This window comes from Eumetopias jubatus, unplaced genomic scaffold (genome assembly GCF_037043125.1).
Source record: "Eumetopias jubatus isolate StellerSeaLion01/CBP00866 unplaced genomic scaffold, mEumJub1_p1.0 scaffold_10, whole genome shotgun sequence".
NCBI classification, from domain to species: domain Eukaryota; kingdom Metazoa; phylum Chordata; class Mammalia; order Carnivora; family Otariidae; genus Eumetopias; species Eumetopias jubatus.
The window spans coordinates 34147683-34158736 of NW_028274816.1; the positions used below are offsets into that span (position 1 = coordinate 34147683).

General features: G+C 38.3%; 1 pseudogene; it reads left to right on the forward strand.

Moving 5' to 3' along the window:
* The first annotated feature begins 1738 nt into the window (after nucleotides 1–1738).
* LOC114203905 (large ribosomal subunit protein eL34 pseudogene) lies at nucleotides 1739–2127 on the forward strand (annotated as a pseudogene).
* The last annotated feature ends 8927 nt before the right edge of the window (nucleotides 2128–11054 follow it).

Below are 11054 nucleotides of genomic sequence, written 5' to 3' on the forward strand. Positions count from 1 at the left end.
GGTTTATATTAGTCATATTTGTATCAAATGATTAGAATCTTAATTGGATTAACATTGTTCTGAAAAAGATAGCTAATTTGACTTGTCAGTATTTGCCGTAGCATACGCATCCACTCTTGTTCTTTCTCTTTCTTTTTGGTTCCTCTGTGATAACCTGTCCTCCTTGGGAAAGTTACTTTTCATATAATGGTTTATAATGACATGGATGCATTAGATTATTTGGGGATAAGTATTTATACTACATCCTTTTAATAAAAAATCTTAAATTGACATAGATGCATATATTGGAAATAAAAACAAGTTGCCCTCTCTTAACAACTGATATAACACAGCTCCCTATGAAGAAGGTCTTTTAAAATACTCTTTAATATTTATTTATGATACAGGTCATTTCATACCCACCATAGAACAATTAGGATAAAGAAAACCAGATGATCACAAAGAAGAAAATAAAAGTTCACTACCCAGTAGTAATAACTATTATCAAGTTGATGTTTGTCCTTCCAGATTTTTTCATGCATTTGTATCTTTTAAAACAATAAATCATATTGTACATGCTTTTTGGGACCAGATTTGTTCTTTCCACAATATATAATGATGTCTTCCCGAATACACAGCTTTATCTCCATTTCTAATGACTTCAGAGTATTTATTGTGTGACTTAATTTAAGCCGTTTTTATTTAAGCATGCCCTATCATTGAAAATTTAGGTAATTTCTACTTTGTTCCCATTGAAGAATTCTGCAATGGACATCCTTATAGTTCTCCCCACTCCCCTCTCTGCCTTCATTTAAGACACTCTCAAACAGGGCCTCCAAGTGTCCTCCAAGTCTTTCAGGGAATAGCTGCCATTCCAGACAGAGATGGGGTCAAATCCAGTTCTTAGTGCTGTGTGGGCAAGGTCTCACCAAAGGAAAGAGTGAACCAAAAAGTTGAGCTGTGGGCCAAGGAGAGTCTTCAGGACATTTTACTCTTTCTGCTGAGTATCTTCCCCTTCTGTTAATTCTATATTAATAATGGTGGCCAGGGGCGCCTGGGTGGCTCAGTCAGTTAAGCGTCTGCCTTCCGCTCAGGTCATGATCTCAGGGTCCTGGGATGGAGCCCCGTGTCGGGCTCCTTGCTCAGCAAGAAGTCTGCTTCTCCCTCTGCCTCTCCCCCAGCTTGTGTTCTCTTTCTCTCTCTCTCACTCACTCTCTCTCAAATAAATAAATAAAATCTTAAAAAAAATAATGGTTGACTATCTATATAATCCTTTCCCTAGAAAGTGGTAGACTTCCTCAGCCATAGTTATTGGAGTGGAAGTTGCATTTATCCTGAAGGGCAGTTAGCCTTGTTTCAAAAACCAAAAACCAAAAAACAAAAAACAACTATTCGTCTATCTATCTATCTATCTATCTATCTACCATCTATTTATCTATCGATTGGTCTGTACCTCTGTCTAGCTGAAATTTGTAAATAAAGCCAAAAGATCCCAGCATGTCCTTTCTTTTTTTCCCTAGTGCAGAATTTTTTACCTTTTTTCAGCTTTATTGAGATATAATTGACGAAAAGAATTGTAAGATACTTGAAGTGTACATTGTGATGATTTGATACTTGCATATCTTTTCACTGTCATACTAGAATACTGAGTAACAAGCCCACCTAAGTGTTGACTATTTAGGGCAGGGGTCAGCAAACATATTCTATAAAAAGCCAGATAACAGCCCTCTTCCAGGGACGGCGTCCATAGGCATTCAGAATGGTCCAGCGTTTGACCTACAGTTGTAGGCTGTCCTATAATACAACCTCTAACAAAACTAGGCTGTCCCGAACCCCTGGTAATAGAATCATTTACCTTTATACCAAGAAGGTTGGGAAAGCACCAAAATCTGCATGTGGTGTGTGCTCAGGCTGACTTCGAGGAGTTCGTGCTGTGAGACCTAAAGTCCTTATGAGGTTGTCCAAAACGAAAAAACATGTCAGCAGGGCCTACGGTGGTTCCATGTGTGCTAAGTGTGTTCGTGACATGATCAAGCATGCTTTCTTTATCGAGGAGCAGAAAATCATTGTGAAAGTGTTGAAGGCCCAAGCACAGAGTCAGAAAGCTAAATAAAAAAATGAAGCTTTTTTGAGTAATAAAAAAAAAATCAGAAGACTTAAAAAAACACAAACAAACCGGATAACAAATATTTTAGGCTCTTCAAGCCATATGTTCTCTGTCACAGTTAATCAACTTTGCTGTTGTATTGGAAGAAGTCACAGATAGTAGGAAAACAAATGTGTGTGACTATATTCCAATAAAACTTTATTTACAGAAACATGAGGCAGAACAGAATGGCCCATATGCCTTAGTTTGCTGATCCCCTGCTCTAGGGGAATGTAATTTTGTTTACTATTTACTAATAACTGACAAGGAACAAATTGTTTTTGTCTGGTAGAGATGCAAATGATTTATGTGCAATAGAAAGATAACCCAGTGGTTATGCTTTTATTGCCTTGTAGGACACTAGCTAGTTTAGAATCTGATTTAGCAGACTTCATGTAGCAATCCCCCTCCTGTATGTATTGATTTCTGTATCCAGCTTTGTCATCCTCCTGGTTCTCTCACTGATAAGTTAAATAAAACTTTGGCATATGCTCATTGTTTATATGAGAATCATGTTTTTAACTTTTTGAAAATTTTACTTTGACAGCCTGACAACCCTTAAGGAAAAGGAATTTGCAATGAGCATAACCTTCAAAGGTCAGCTCAGGCTTGCATCAGCTGCTTTCTGCAGCAGATCTGTCTGGTTTTCTGTTTGTCTCTCCCTTGGTGTGACCAGATTACTTACTGTCTCTGTAGCCTCACCTTTTGTCCCTAAGAAGCTCCACTTTTTGAGGACAGGGCATCCTCATTGACAGAGTGATAGTCTTGTTTCTAAACATTTGTGACTGTTCTGCTAAATACATGCTGTGGCCAGTAGATTAGTTCCATTAGCAACTCACTTAGGACGAGTAACACATTTCGCTAGATTATTAAAAAAAAAAATAAAAGGTCTTTACACTTTTTCCTGTTATGATTTCATCCTGAAAACAAAACCAAGCCTATTAATACTCTCAGGGCTTGGCAGAGAACCTGGTACTCAAGGGTTACCCTGCAGGACACACTGCCTTAGGGATTCACTTTCACCCCCAGTAACCAAGCATCTATGCTCAGCATTCCCTTCTTGCTCAGAGCTTTGATGTATTTTTTCTTTTTAAAAAGCTGTTTTGTGTTTCCTGTATACAAGATGTGATTCTTCACTTTCTCTGCATCATCTTATTTGATCCCCCACCCCCAGCCACCCTAGAAGACTACTACTGTTTATACTACCACTTCCTTGCATCTGCTGCTTTCTACCACTCTTTCTAAAGGAGAAATCTGAGAACTCAAAGAAGGCTAGGCCCTTGCTCAAGGTCACATGGCCAGTAAATGGCAGAGTTAGGGTTTTAACCTCATTCTGTCTACCCCCCAAAATTCAAGCTCTTAGTCTGTATTCCCCAACTCCCTACTCCTAGATCTACTCTCTGGGCCTGTCTTCAGATCAGACCTAGCTTCATTCTTGGGCCTTTATGACTATGGAAGGTAAGATTGTACCAATACTAAAATTTCTTTCTCCTTCTTTTTAGTCAATACTTTAGTTATTTCAGAGTTTTAGATTCACAGCAAAATAGAAGGGAAAGTACAGAGATATACTCCCTACCCCCAAACATGCACAGCATCTCCCATCATCAATATCCCCCACCAGATTGGACTGGTTATAATTGATGAGCCTACACTGACCTATCATAATCACCCAAAGTCTATAGTTTACATCACAGTTCTCTTTTGGTGTTGTACATCTATGGGTCTGGAAATGGATAATGACCTGTATCTATCATTACGATATCATACAGAGCAGTTTTACTGCCCTAATCATCCCTCCCTCTCCCCTGATCTCTGGCAACCACTGATCTTGTTACTGTCTCCATGGTTTTGTCTTTTCCAGAATGTAATATAGGTAGAATCATAAGTATGTAGCCTCATATAGATTGGCTTCTTTCGCTTAGTAATATGTATTTAAGGTTCCTCTATGTCTTTTATGGCTCAATAATGCATTTCTTTTTAGTGATGAATAATATTCCATTGCCTGGGTGTACCAGTTTACCCATTCACCTACTGAAGGACATTTTGCTTGCTTCCAAATTTTGGGAATTATGAAGAAAGCCGCTACAAACATCCATGTGCAGGTTTTTGTTTGGACATAAGTTTTTAACTCCTTTGGGTAAATATCAAGGAGCAACAATTGCTGGATTGCATGGTAAGAGTATGTTTAGTTTTGTAAGAAACCACCAAACTGAATTCAGAAGTGGCTGTACCATCTTGCATTCTCACCAGCAATGAATGAGAATTCCTGTTGCTCCATATTCTCGCCATCATTTGATGTTGTCGGTGTTCTGGACTTGGGCCATTCTTTTTTTTTTTTTTTTAAATTTTTTTATTGTTATGTTAATCACCATATATTACATCATTAGTTTTTGGTGCAGTGTTCCATGATTCATTGTTTGTTCATAACACCCAGTGCTCCATGCTGGACTTGGGCCATTCTAACAGGTATACAGTGATATCTGATTGTTGTTTTAATTTACATTTCCCTGATGACATATAATGTGGAGTATCTTTTCATATGCTTATTGGCATCTATATATTTTCTATGGAGTGATGTCTGTTAAGATTCTTGGCCCATTTTTTAATTGGGTTATTTGTTTTTTACCATGGAGTTTTAAGAGCTCTTTGTTTATTTTGGAGGAGTCATTTACTAGATGTGTGTTTTTCAAATATTTTCCCCCAGTCTGTATTTTGTCTTCTCATTCTCTTGACACTGTCTTACAGAGCAGAAGTTTTTAATTTTAGTGAAGTCCAGCTTATTGATTATTTATTTCATGGATTGAGCATTTGGTGACATATATAAAAAGTCAACGCTCTAACTAAGGTCCTCTAGATTTTCTCCTATGTTATCTTCTAGGAGTTTATTTTTTCTGATTTACATTTAGGTCTGTGATAATTTTAGGTTAATGTTTATAAGGGTATAAGGTCTGTGTCTAGACTCATTCTTCCACATGTGGATGCCCAGGTGTTCCTGCATGATTTGTTGAAGAGACTATTTTTGCTCCATTGAATTGCTTCTGCTCCTTTGCTCCTTTCTCCAATACCATACTGTCTTGGTGACTAGCTTTATAGTAAGTCTTAAAGTCTGAGTGTCAGTCCTGCAACTTTGTTCTTTCTCAATATCGTGTTGACTATTCTGAGTCTTTTGCCTCTCCATAAACTTTAGAATCGGTTTGTCAATATCTGGACAACATCTCAATTTCCAGGATTTTGATTGGGATTGCACTGAATCTATGGATCAAATTCGGAAGAACTGACATCCTGATGCTTCCTATCCATGAACATGGGATATCTTTCCATGTATTTAGTTCATATTTTATTTCTTTCATCATAGTTTTGTCATTTCCTCATATAGATCTTAGGCATGATTTGGTCAATTTATACCTACATATTTCATTTTTGGGTGCTAATGTAAATGATACTGTTTTTAGTTTTAGATTCTACTTGTTCATTGTTGGTATATAGGAAAGCAATTGACATTTGTATATTAACCTTGTCCCCACAACCTCACTGTAATCACTAATTAGTTTCAAGATTCTTTGTGAATTAGCTTGGATTTTTTTTTAAATTTTGGATTTTCTGTGAAGTGATCATGTCATCTGAGAACAAAGACAGTTTTATTTCTTCCTTCTTAATCCATATACTTTTTTTTTCTTATGTCACCATACATTACATCATTAGTTTTTGATGTAGTGTTCCATGATTCATTGTTTGCGTATAACACCCAGTGCTCCATGCAATACATGCCCTCCTTTTTTTTAAATAACTTTTTATTGTTATGTTAATCACCATACATTACATCATTAGTTTTTGATGTAGTGTTCCATGATTCATTGTTTGTGCATAACACCCAGTGCTCCACGCAGAATGTGCCCTCTTTAATACCCATCACCATGCTAACCCATCCCCCCAGCCCCCCTTCCCTCTGGAACCCTCAGTATGTTTTTCAGAGTCCATCGTCTCTAATGGTCCGTCTCCCCCTCCGACCTACTCCCCTTCATTCTTCCCCTCCTGCTATCTTCTTCTACTTTTTTTTCTTAACATATATTGCATTATTTGTTTCAGAAGTACAGATCCGTGATTCATCAGTCTTGTACAATTGACAGTGCTCACCATAGCACATACCCTCCCCAATGTCTATCACCCAGCCACCCAATTCCTCCCACCCTCCACCACTCCAGCAACCCTCAATTTGTTTCCTGAGATTAAGAATTCCTCCTATCAGTGAGGTCATATGATACATGTCTTTCTCTGATTGACTTATTTCACTCAGCATAACCCCCTCCAGTTCCATCCACATCGTTGCAAATGGCAAGATCTCATTCCTTTTGACGGCTGCATAATATTCCATTGTGTATATATACCGCTTCTTCTTTATCCATTCATCTGTCGATGGACATCTTGGCTCTTTCCACAGTTTGGGTATTGTGGACATTGCTGCTATAAACATTGGGGTGCACGTACCCCTTTGGATCCCTACATTTGTATCTTTGGGGTAAATACCCAGTAGTGCAATTGCTGGATATTATGGTAGCTCTATTTTCAAGTCTGTGAGGAACCTCCAATCTGTTTTCCAGAGTGGTTGCACCAGCTTGCATTCCCACCAACAGTGTAGGAGGGTTCCCCTTTCTCCACATCCCCGCCAACATCTGTCGTTCCCTGACTTGTTAATTTTAGCCATTCTGACAGGTGTGAGGTGGTATCTCCTTGAGGTTTTGATTTGGATTTCCCCGATGCCGAGCGATGTTGAGCACTTTCTCATGTGTCTGTTGGCCATTTGGATGTCTTCTTTGGAAAAATGTCTGTTCATGTCTTCTGCCCATTTCTTGATTAGATTATTTGTTCTTTGGGTGTTGAGTTTAAGAAGTTCTTTATAGATTTTGGATACTAGCCCTTTATCTGATATGTCATTTGCAAATATTTTCTCCCATTCCGTCGGTTGTCTTTTGGTTTTGTTGACTGTTTCTTTTGCTGTGCAAAAGCTTTTTATCTTGATGAAATCCCAATAGTTCATTTTTGCCCTGGCTTCCCTTGCCTTTGGCGATGTTTCTAGGAAGAAGTTGCTGTGGCTGTTCTTATTGATTATTTATTTCATGGATTGAAATCGAAGAGGTTTCTGCCTGTGTTCTTCTTTAGGATTTGGATGGACTCCTGTCTCACATTTAGGTCTTTCAACCATTTGGAGTCTATTTTTGTGTGTGGTGTAAGGAAATGGTCCAGTTTCATTCTTCTGCATGTGGCTGTCCAATTTTCCCAACACCATTTGTGGAAGAGACTGTCTTTTTTCCATTGGACATTCTTTCCTGCTTTGTCAAAGATTAGTTGGCCATAGAGTTGAGGGTCCATTTCTGGGCTCTCTGTTCTGTTCCATTGATCTATGTGTCTGTTTTTGTGCCAGTCCCATACTGTCTTGATGATGACAGCTTTGTAATAGAGCTGGAAGTCCAGAATTGTGATGCCGCCAGCTTTGCTTTTCTTTTTCAATATTCCTCTGGCTATTCGGGGTCTCTTCTGGTTCCATAAAAATTTTAGGATTATTTGTTCCATTTCTTTGAAAAAGGTGGATGGTATTTTGATGGGGATTGCATTGAATGTGTAGATTGCTCTAGGTAGCATTGACATCTTCACAATGTTTGTGAACATCTTCCAATCCATGAGCATGGAACGTTTTTCCATTTCTTTGTGTCTTCTTCAATTTCTTTCATGAGTATTTTATAGTTTTCTGAGTACAGATCCTTTGCCTCTTTGGTTAAATTTATTCCTACGTATCTTATGGTTTTGGGTGCAATTGTAAATGGGATCGACTCCTTGATTTGTCTCTCTTCTGTATTGTTGTTGGTGTATAGGAATGCCACTGATTTCTGTGCATTGATTTTATATCCTGCTACTTGACTGAATTCCTGTATGAGTTCTAGCAGTTTTGGGTGGAGTCTTTTGGGTTTTCCACATACAGTATCATATCATCTGCAAAGAGTGAGAGTTTGACTTCTTCTTTGCCGATTTGGATGCCTTTGATTTCTTTTTGTTGTCTGATTGCTGTGGCTAGGACTTCCAATACTATGTTGAATAGCAGTGGTGAGAGTGGACATCCCTGCCACGTTCCTGACCTTAGGGGAAAAGCTCTCAGCTTTTCCCCATTGAGAATGATATTCGCTGTAGGTTTTTCATAGATGGCTTTTATGATATTGAGGTATGTACCCTCTGTCCCTATACTCTGAAGAGTTTTGATCCAGAAAGGATGCTGTACTTTGTCAAATGCTTTTTCTGCATCTATTGAGAGGATCGTATGATTCTTGTTCTTTCTTTTGTTAATGTATTGTATCACGTTGATTGATTTGTGGATGTTGAACCAGCCTTGCAGCCCAGGGATAAATCCCACTTGGTCATGGTGAATAATCCTTTTAATGTACTGTTGGATCCTATTGGCTTGTATTTTGGTGAGAATTTTTGCATCCATGTTCATCAAGGATATTGGTCTGTAATTCTCCTTTTTGATGGGGTCTTTGTCTGGTTTTGGGATCAAGGTAATGGTGGCCTCATAAAATGAATTTGGAAGTTTTCCTTCCATTTCTATTTTTTGGAACAGTTTCAGGAGAATAGGTATTAATTCTTCTTTAAATGTCTGGTAGAATTCCCCTGGGAAGCCATCTGGCCCTGGACTTTTGTTTGTTGGGAGATTTTTGATGACTGCTTCAATTTCCTTAGTGGTTATAGGTCTGTTCAGGTTTTCTATTTCTTCCTGGTTCAATTTTGGTAGTTGATACATCTCTAGGAATGCACCCATTTCCTCCAGGTTATCTAATTTGCTGGCATAGAGTTGCTCATAATATGTTCTTATAATTGTTTGTATTTCTTTGGTGTTGGTTGTGATCTCTCCTCTTTCATTCATGATTTTGTTGATTTGGGTCATTTCTCTTTTCTTTTTGATCAGTCTGGCCAGGGGTTTATCAATCTTGTTAATTCTTTGAAAGAACCAGCTCATAGTTTTGTTGATCTGTTCTACTGTTCTTTTGGTTTCTATTTCATTGATTTCTGCTCTGATCTTTATTATTTCTCTTCTCCTGCTGGGTTTAGGCTTTATTTGCTGTTCTTTCTCCAGCTCCTTTGGGTGTAGGGTTAGGTTGTGTATTTGAGACCTTTCTTGTTTCTTGAGAAAGGCTTGTAGTGCTATATACATTCCTCTCAGGACTGCCTTTGCTGTATCCCAAAGATTTTGAACAGTTGTGTTTTCATTTTCATGGGTTTCCATGAATTTTTTTAATTCTTCTTTAATTTCCTGGTTGACCCATTCGTTCTTTAGTAGGATGCTCTTTAGCCTCCATGTATTTGAGTTCTTTCCGACTTTCCTCCTGTGATTGAGTTCAGTTTCAAAGCATTGTGGTCTGAAAATATGCAGGGAATGATCCCAATCTTTTGGTACTGGTTGAGACCTGATTTGTGACCTAGGATGTGATCAATTCTGGAGAATGTTCCATGGGCACTAGAGAAGCATGTGTATTCCGTTGCTTTGGGATGGAATGTTCTGAATATGTCTGTGAAGTCCATCTGGTCCAGTGTTTCATTTAAAGTCTTTATTTCCTTGTTGATCTTTTGCTTAGATGATCTGTCCATTTCAGTGAGGGGGGTGTTAAAGTCCCCCACTATTATTGTATTGTTGTCAATGTGTTTCTTTGCTTTTGTTATTAATTGCCTTATATAATTGGCTGCTCCCACGGTAGGGGCATAGATATTTACAATTGTTAGATCTTCTTGTTGGGTAGACCCTTTAAGTAGGATAGAGTGTCCTTCTTCATCTCTTATTACAGTCTTTGTTTTAAAATCTAATTTATCTGATATAAGGATTGCCACAGCAGCTTTCTTTTGGTGTCCATTAGCATAGTAAATGGTTTTCCACCCCCTCACTTTCAATCTGGGGGTGTCTTTGGGTCTAAAATGAGTCTCTTGCAGACAGCATATGGATGGGTCTTGTTTTTTAATCCAATCTGAGAGCCTGTGTCTTTTGATTGGGGCATTTGGCCCATTTACATTCAGGGTAACTATTGAAAGGTATGAATTTAGTGCCATTATATTGCCTGTAAGGTGACTGTGACTGTATATTGTCTGTGTTCCTTTCTGATCTATGCTGCTTTTAGGCTCTCTTTTTACTTAGAGGACCTCTTTCAATATATCCTGTAGGATGGTTTTGTGTTTGCAAATTCCTTTCGTTTTTGTTTGTCCTGGAAGCTTTTTATCCCTCCTTCTATTTTCAGTGATAGCCTAGCTGGATATAGTATTCTTGGCTGCATATTTTTCTCATTTAGTGCTCTGAAGATATCATGCCAGTCCTTTCTGGCCTGTCAGGTCTCTGTGGATAGGTCTGTTGCCAGTCTAATGTTTCTACCATTGTAGGTTACATATCTCTTCTCCCGAGCTGCTTTCAGGATTTTCTCTTTGTCTTTGAGACTCGTAAGTTTTACTATTAGATGCCAGGATGTTGACCTATTTTTATTGATTTTGAGAGGGGTTCTCTGTGCCTCCTGGATTTTGATGCCTGTTTCCTTCCCCACATTAGGGAAGTTCTCTGCTATTATTTGCTCCAATATACCTTCTGCTCCTCTCTCTCTTTCTTCTTCTTCTGGGATCCCAATTATTCTAATGTTGTTTCATCTTATCGTATCGCTTATCTCTCGAATTCTGCCCTTGTGATCCTGTAGTTGTTTATCTCTCTTTTTCTCAGCCTCTTTATTTTCCATCATTTGGTCTTCTATATCGCTGATTCTCTCTTCTGCCTCATTTATCCTAGCAGTTAGTGCCCCCATTTTTGATTGCACCTCATTAATAGCCTTTTTGATTTCGACTTGGTTAGATTTTAGTTCTTTTATTTCTCCAGAAAGGGTTTCTCTAATAACTTCCACACTTTTTTCAAGCC